Consider the following 8,390-nt stretch of genomic DNA (forward strand, 5'->3'; position numbering starts at 1 on the left):
CTAAATTTGTATAATGTTTCCATTGTACTGTTTTCTAATTAGATGGAACTGCACTGGGATATTCTGTTACAAGTGTGTCATTGCTACTGTTATCAGAAATTTGTGAAAAGCCATATGGCCACTATGAAAATATTTTCATATGTAAAAGCTAAATGCATATGGGTTCATTATAATTTTAGTATATTGTAGTGGTTAAGAGAATCTACATTGCATTTACAGGACACAAACAGTAGTCCTTTACACGAAATACTCGAGAACATTTCCACAAAATTTCAGCAAACAGCTGTTTTCCTAACATTCCACAACAGAAATCGGGTGTAAGACTAACACTTTTCCTTTGCATGTGTGATCCTGCAAATATCCATCTATATCAGAAGTTGAAACCTCACTACTTAAGTAACAGAGGAAGAATTTGCTCTGTCTTACGGGCTTTGTAAAGTTATTGAAAAGAACTCATTAATTGTGCAATATGGCAGAGGGACAGGAGCTGTCCTAATGGCTGTTTTAGAGATGCCCGTCTATGGGGCAAAGAGCCAGCAGCTTACTGCATGACACTGCTTCCCAGGAGAGCCTATGATTTATCTGATTTTAAACCTTTTCCAAAACACAGCTATACTGAAAGTGAAACTGTTGTAAAGAGGTGGTCAGTTACATAGCAGGGTATTTTAATAAAACAAGAATAATGGTACACTATTTTAAACCAGATGTTTCTTGGAAATACAGTAGTATTTAAAATAACTGGGTAATGGATAGTGGGTTTTTACTGCAATATGCAGAATTAGAGGAAACGCCCTTTATAGGAAAAATATGACCCATATACATGGGAATACCTGGGTGAGTAGAGCCACTTTACAGAAATCAGCCCCGTATTTTCACCTTGTAGCAAAAGAAGCAATGAAGACCCTTTTGTCCTGACTTTATCCCTGTTGAGGAAAGCATCTGAAGATAAATAAGGAGCTATTCACCAAAAAAAAATCATTAGCTGTGTTATAAATAGCAGCAAAGATAATTCTTTCCCACCTAATCAGCACAAAGTACCCATTGTGAAGTAAATGAATTTTCATTAAGACTTATATCAATACAGAACTTGTAACAAAGATTTCCATTAAAGAAGATCAAATAAAGGAAAGTATGTAATTTTTCAGGTTTCTACATTTTTCACTACTGTCTGACATCTGACGATACAAGTTACCTAAACATTAATACACCACCACAATTTTACTTTTATCACAGGTTAATTAAATAACAAGCCTTTCTTGAAGTGTCTTTTTGTTACCTTAGGTGTTTGAAAGTAACATTACAGGAGCTTAAGTGTAGCACAAGTCTGTCATTGCTTGCCCATGTAATTTCATTAGTTTGCAGCAAGTTTGTGGAGATTGAACTGCTATGTTAAATTAATTCACAGTGCTCTTCTGTCCCTCGAGGGATACTAAGATGTGTCTTTTAATACCAGCTACCAGAGCTGAGTGGACAGCAAGGTGAAATACTGGTTGAGGAAGTCTGCATAACTCCTTGAACCAGCTGAGGACTCAGCTGAAGAGAGGTCCAAAGTCGTGACTTTGAACATTATTTTCAAAAATAATGACTCTATGTGCAATGTCTGTCACGTCATTTGCTTATCACAGGTGACAAGTTCACTGAAGCCAAGAAATCAGAAACTAGACATGCAACTAACTAAACTCAACAGACCATTTCTGCCTAAATCCTGTCTTTGATTCCCAGGTTTCCTGATCACCAGATGCACATTCTGACAACAAACAGATAATATATTATCTGCCTGTGCCTTATGGCAAATAATAGGTAACACATGAGAAAATATAACTATTTTACAGATGCTATTTCTCCTGTTCCCATGCAAAGATGTTTGGACATGACCATACAAAGTTACGTCCCCAGTTTCCTGGTTAATTCTTGACTGTAACGCCTTCTTTGGGGAAGAATTTTTCTAATCATCCTGTCACAAGTTTTCCTGAGCACATTAGGACTGCAGTGATTAAATTTACTGGTGACAATTAAAACAACCAGAGCAAAGAAATTTTTGATTTCCCTCATGAAGAGAAGATAACTTTTGAATTCCTGCATATATGAAGCAACTTCTGTGAGCATACATACTCTGGGAGATTAATTTTCCTCTTCTTATCAACATTGGTTATTGGATTTCTGAAACAAATCAGCCTTCCTTTCAAAGGTTCTCAGTGTTAATAGATTAGTTTGAAGATTTCTTTATTATTTTTTTGTTTTAAGAAAATCATCCTGTATTTAGCTGTTTCCATATATTGTAGCTGTGTCAGTCTGTGCTGATTCTCTAACCACAACCACTATGAACCAGTTCATCTCTACCAGAAAAATGTTTTAAAGAATGAGGGATTTCTCATTTAGTTGAGATAAAAAGACAGACTGTGTACGTGTGCTGTTTTTCATCACTTTTTGACTAGAAGGTTTGTTTTCAGTCAATTTGCCTTCTACAGTGTGAATTCCAAAGAGAATCAGTAACATTCAGGTAAGACAGAGGAGAAGGAGATCAAGTGGACACTTACCTGATACTGTTTGTATTGTTCATTGCAGTACTTGGTATTGTTGGGAGGGGGATATTTTCTCATAGTAATGATAAAACCAGTAAAAACAATCAGAAACATTTTGTTCTATTGCAGCAAATAAGAGCTGTGATTCCAGCCTAGACAGGATATAATCTAAAAGTGAAAGCAACATACATTCTTAGATAGAGTTGTATAGCTCTTTTTTTTTTTCTTTGAAGCACACCTGGTTTTTTTAGTTTTAAAACAGATTTTTAAGTTACAAATTCTTTAGAATTAAAAATAGGATACTCTGTGACCTTCTTACTACTTTAGGCTTTGAATACTCCTTTCTTTGTCTACCACTTCTGTGACGACTGTGAATGACTGTAATATTCCAAAGTGCTGTAGAAAAGCAATAGTGTGTTCATGATAAAAACTCTACAAATCTCTTTGTTTAGCAGTTTTGCAAATATGAAAATATTTCATTTAAGTAGGACTAAATCCATTATTATTTTGACTTTTCTACTTATGCCTTTTTGAGCAACTGCTGGGAAGAAAGTTTTCTTTATAGATATGAATTATTTTAAGCATAATAATGTTACATAAACAGTTGCTATGTTTTGCAACTTACCTGTGGCTAAGTTCCCTGTCAATCTAGGTAACATTATTCAGTGCAGAACAAGAGAAAGAATACAAGAGTCAGTTCTACTCTCAGTCAGATTACCAGTCGAAGTCGTTAACTTCAGTGACATTGTCATTGAGTTCTGAATTTGTAATAAAATTACAAATTTTATTATGCACATTTATATAAAATTAAAAATTTATTATACACCAGCACCTCGCTTTTTGAGGCAGGGGCTGTTTGCCTGAAGCACACCAAACATTTACTTCAAGGTCTTTGTATAGCAGCACAACCAAATCCTAAAGGTTTCACTTTGTTTGCTTTTTAGTAGAATTTCAATTTACTGTACTGATTAAAGGAATTCTGAGTTGGCTCAAAATGATAACTTCGTTATCCAACACACTTATTTGGATAACATAACCATGGTTGTATAACCAGAGGAGGAGGGGTTCCTGTGCAGAATGAAAGCCACTCGTGCCATGTGGACTCATGTAACACAGGAAGACATGCCCCAGCAAAATAACCCACATTCCTTTCCTAGTTTCTGAAATGAAGATCAAAGATGGTCCTTGAATTGACACAATGTGTCAATATGCAGAATAGAAAAAGCTGTGATGAGCAGACAAAGTGTGTGTCTATGTGTGTGTACAGTCTTTTACAACTTCTCTGGTAGGAGGTTTGGCTCAGCATAGTCATCTCTCCGATACGTCAAAACTTGAATGGAGACTTCATGGATCACTGATATCAAATGTTGTTCCCATCTCCTTATTAGATCAGCAAAATTCTTAGCCAGTGCAGCGCATCAGTAGAATGAAAATGAATTGTGTATTGCTTAAGAATGTCAGTGCTCATTAACAGGAATGTAACAGCTTCAATATTTCCGAAACCCAGATATGTTAAGGCACAAGATTGAAGGTTATAGTAAGACATCATTATGAAGAGTTAATTATGTAAGAGTTGAAGTGCAATGCATGCTATGGGTAAAATTGCCACATCCAATGGTAGTACCAGAAATAACAAGAGATGTTCAGTATAAATACTGTAAGAAAAAGAAACATGGTTGTTGGCAATCCATAAGGATAGAAATGTATTTCAAATACGTTAAAGCAAGGGGGATTTTAGCAATGATGACCTCTATAACAAATGAAAACATGAAAAAGCCTGTTCATAACTGCTAAAGATGTGACAAAAATAAGAACATAAATTAATTCAGCCAGTACACTTATCAATAATGCACTAAGTAGAACTCTTTTTTTTCTATCAAATTTTTGTTTGGCTCAGAAAATCTCCAGAACAGTTGTCTTGTAAAAGACATCTTATTTGCTGTTAATGTAATAGTCCTTAATTTATTCCATGAAAAGCAATTATTTTAGTTATTGTGACATCAATTTTCTCAAAAATGTGCTTTTTATGATTTGTTTGATTGTTTGGAATTGTCTCAAATTCATTCACTGGTGAAAACTCCACGATCACTGAAGCTATTTCACCACTTATATGATTATGGACTTTCCTTGGCCCCACTGAATTCCATGGTAAATTTCCAGCTGGCTTAAATGAAAACAGAATTTCACCCATGCTTTTTTCTCTGATGGAGTATTGTTTGGCAGAAGGGTGAGTCTTAGCTGGGGTTTCCTTAGCATTCCAGAAATCTGTAATCATTAAATCTTTAAAAAACAGGTTGAATACATCCCATGGATGAAACCTTGGTGTTTTGTATTACTTGCTTATTTGAAGACACAACTTCCAGTTGTTTTAGGCAGAGTTTTAAGGGGTCAGCATTATAATGAGCTCTGTTGGGGAAGAGAATGTGGGTCACAGCCAATGCCTTGCCTGTGACTCTGCCAACAACTGGCACATAAGCAACACTGGGAGGTGCTCAGATTCCATTCACCTGGAGACAGTCCCCATTCTGTCTCCTTAAGAAGATATTAAGTTTTACATAGGCTATCATTTCTTCTCTCAAGCCAAATTTAGCCTAAACGATCTAAATCCTTCTGTTCAGCTAATGCGTTTTCAATTAACATTTCATTTTAATATCTGTAAATTTTAAAAATGAGTTAAGGACTGCTCCATGTAGGCAATGGAGATTTTAATTACTGCTTTGTGGTGAAAATGGTTTTATAAAGAGCTGGTGTTTGATTCCAGTAGTTTTGATTCCATTCTTCCTTGTAAAAATTGTAAGGTATTCAAAATTCCACCCACTCACTGTATGCAGTGTTCCCTTGTGTGCAGGACATCCTGAGCACTCCACAGCAGATGGATACAAAGGAAATTAATCAACATAAAGATAATGAAATGCTACCCTCCTAAGACCTAAACACAGTAGTTAATGAAATATTCTGATTTAAAATGGAAAACAAAGGATTCATGAGGATAGATGCATAGAGATAAAAATAGAAGTAGTCCTCCAAAAGCCATGTCTTTTAACAGCAGAAAGTGTTTTCAAGGGCATAGAAGAATGAAAAGAGATACTTGGTAGTAAAAATCATATTCCTGTTGGAAGTGCCTCTTGAAGAGGTAGATCTCATAGTAATATGGTCTCAACATTTCACCCCCATATTCAGAGAACATATAACTAGACAGACAACACTATTCTTTGCTCAGGTGTATTCCCAGGATGTAGAGCAGGCCCAGGTGCAACAGAGCACAAATTATAGGGGTCTGAGTGCTCCAGAAACCCTGTCTGCTCGAACAGGCTCACCAAAACAACTGTTAACATACTTTATTTTGTATCAAAGCTAGATCAGCACCAAGAGGATCTCAACTGCAGGGAAATAAAGAAAGAAATTTTGCCCTCATGTCTTTTCCCAAGCTGGGTTGACCACGTGTCAGCTCAGCTAAGACCTCTACCCTAATCTTTAGAATTCTGTGCTGTTACTACCAGAAAAGTATTAACAAACTGAGGTGTCCAGGCAAAAGTAATGCAAATTACTAGGAGAGCTGTAGGGAATAAATTTAGAGAACTCATCAGACAGAGCTTTGTTGAGTAATGATTGAGAAGCTCAGAGAATTTAAAATATGCCCAATGGGTGAATAAAAATAAAACACAGTTGGGCAAATAAGTAACCAGGGCTAATGTGATGAAGCTGGAAAAGATGAATATTTCAATTTAATACTGGGGGAAAAATTTTTCATACTCATGTGATTTAAAAGCTAAAATAACCTCCAGAGGTGGAGATCCAAGTTTCATCTCTTAGAAATTTTAAAAGTAGTTATTAGTAGAAATATTCCTGCACTAGTAGAGAGATTAATTAAAGGCTGTAGTGTAGTATTGTATGCTTCAGTATAGTATATATTAATGCTGTCTGTGTGACACACTAGGTTTTGATTGTGGGCTTTTTTATAAAACAGGTCACAACCAGTTCATGTTTGCATTTCAGTTACATTTCTAAGTGAACTTTGCCTGCAGTACATATTGTGTAGCTTTAGTTTAAATGCAAACTGTGTTAGAAAAAAACCATCAAACTGTACAGCCTGAGTTTTCGGGCTATCACACTGATAAGGCACATGTACCTGTAGAGATTACAAAAGATGTAAAAGAATTAACCATTCAAATTGCAACTCATTATGGTGTGCTCTGCAGAAATGTTTAGCTACATTGCTCAGTTACAGAGATCTCCATTTTTCAATACATTACTGGAAAGACACAATATTTGTTATATCCAGTTGACATGTATTTATCATGTTATGTCTTTGTGAAGCTCCTCTAGATTTTATATCCTTTTGGATACTACACATTTATATTTGTGATATTCATCAATATTAAGCGTCAGATCACCTTCCTGTATCAAACAGTATTCTGCTAAATACCATAAACTGCAGTCTAAAAAGTGTTTGGGAGGTTCTTTTGAAAACAAATGGAGAAAATCCCGTTTCTGTTTCTCTCAATCTCAGAATTTTCCAAAAATATTGAAGCTTTAGTATTTTCTAAGCACAAGGTATACTGAAGCTTCCACAATACCTTTCTATTAACATCTTCCTATGAATCAAAAGATTATGGGTTTTTTCTGAGTATGTTCCCTAAATCTTTCTTGCCTTTTTTGAAGACTAACAAGTGCCTTCTCTAGTCTTTGCTTTCTTAATCACAGCTTTTCAAATGTGATAGAGAATGGTCCCGAAACAACATCAAGCCAGTTTCCTGGCATTTTCATATGCATCCTATCCAGTCCTATGGACTTGCACATGTCCAGCTGACCTAATTAGTACCTAATTTGATCCTTCTGTACCATGGGTAGTTTCTGCCATTTTTGGTCCTAAGCAAAGACCTGAATGGCCTGGGAGTGAGCAGCAGAATTTGCCAATAAAGTCTGAGGGAATGAAGTCTGAGTCCTTCACCCTTTCCTACCATAGATTATCCTTTCCTACACTCTCCATCACTTGGTCTCCTGTCACACTGGCCCACGTTCTCCCCAGTGTTCCTTTACTTGCTGCTGTGGCTGTAAAATCTCTCCTGTTGCCCTTGATGTCCTTCAGCAATCCTGACTCCAGATTTTCTTTGGCCTTCCTAATTCTGCCCTGTGTATCCAGGAAATTATTCTCTATTTCTCCTTGTTTGCCTGTCCCTGCTTCTGCCTTCCAGACACACATGTAGTTTCCTGGGAGCAAAACTGACCCTTAAAGTCTCCCCTTGTTTGCACAATGTTCTATAAAATCAGGATAAGGCCTCTGTATACTAGCAAGGATTGCAGTTTCCATATTTCTATTCTTTCAGCAGAAATTGCTTTGCAGCAAGACACAAAAAAATCCCTTTTATGGCCTTGGAAGAAATTGTGGGGTTTTTTTTAAATCTCACTTTGATTACGCTGTTTCAATAGCAAGGTATTATAAGACTTTGCAGTCCTGGATGCAACCCTGGTCATGGTTGCTATGGGGGACTCCAGACAGGTGAACAAAAGTGTTCATCTTTCTGCCTGCTGGCACAAAATAAGACAGGAAGCATCCTGTCAGAATGACCTTAAAATAATGAAGGACTTTGAGAGAAGTAGGTTGTGCCAAGTGTGAAATAATGCAGTATGAGTGTGGGAAGAAGGCCTGGATTTGTATGGTTAATTGAAAAGAAGGATTCAGCTACTGATACAGCTTTTTCTGCAATACAGTTACATTACTTCCCAAGTGAGCTAATTAAAGCAAGATAAAAGACCAAAAAACCACAAGCACTAAAAGAAGTGTTTGTGTTTCAAAGCAAGGAGTTTCTGATTAAAAACAAAACAAAAAACCCTGAAGATATTAAAAAAAAATGAACAAAACCTTTC

The 8,390-nt window shown here is 36.2% G+C and overlaps 1 protein-coding gene across 11 annotated transcripts in view; it reads left to right on the top strand.

Annotated features, from left to right (window-relative positions):
• MAGI2 (membrane associated guanylate kinase, WW and PDZ domain containing 2) overlaps positions 1-8,390 on the top strand; it is a 720,301-nt gene that overhangs the window by 422,715 nt on the left and 289,196 nt on the right. The window lies entirely within an intron of this gene.

The sequence above is a fragment of the Corvus brachyrhynchos genome, unplaced genomic scaffold, assembly GCF_000691975.1.
Source record: "Corvus brachyrhynchos isolate BGI_N302 unplaced genomic scaffold, ASM69197v1 scaffold239, whole genome shotgun sequence".
In the NCBI taxonomy this organism is placed as follows: Eukaryota; Metazoa; Chordata; class Aves; order Passeriformes; family Corvidae; genus Corvus; species Corvus brachyrhynchos.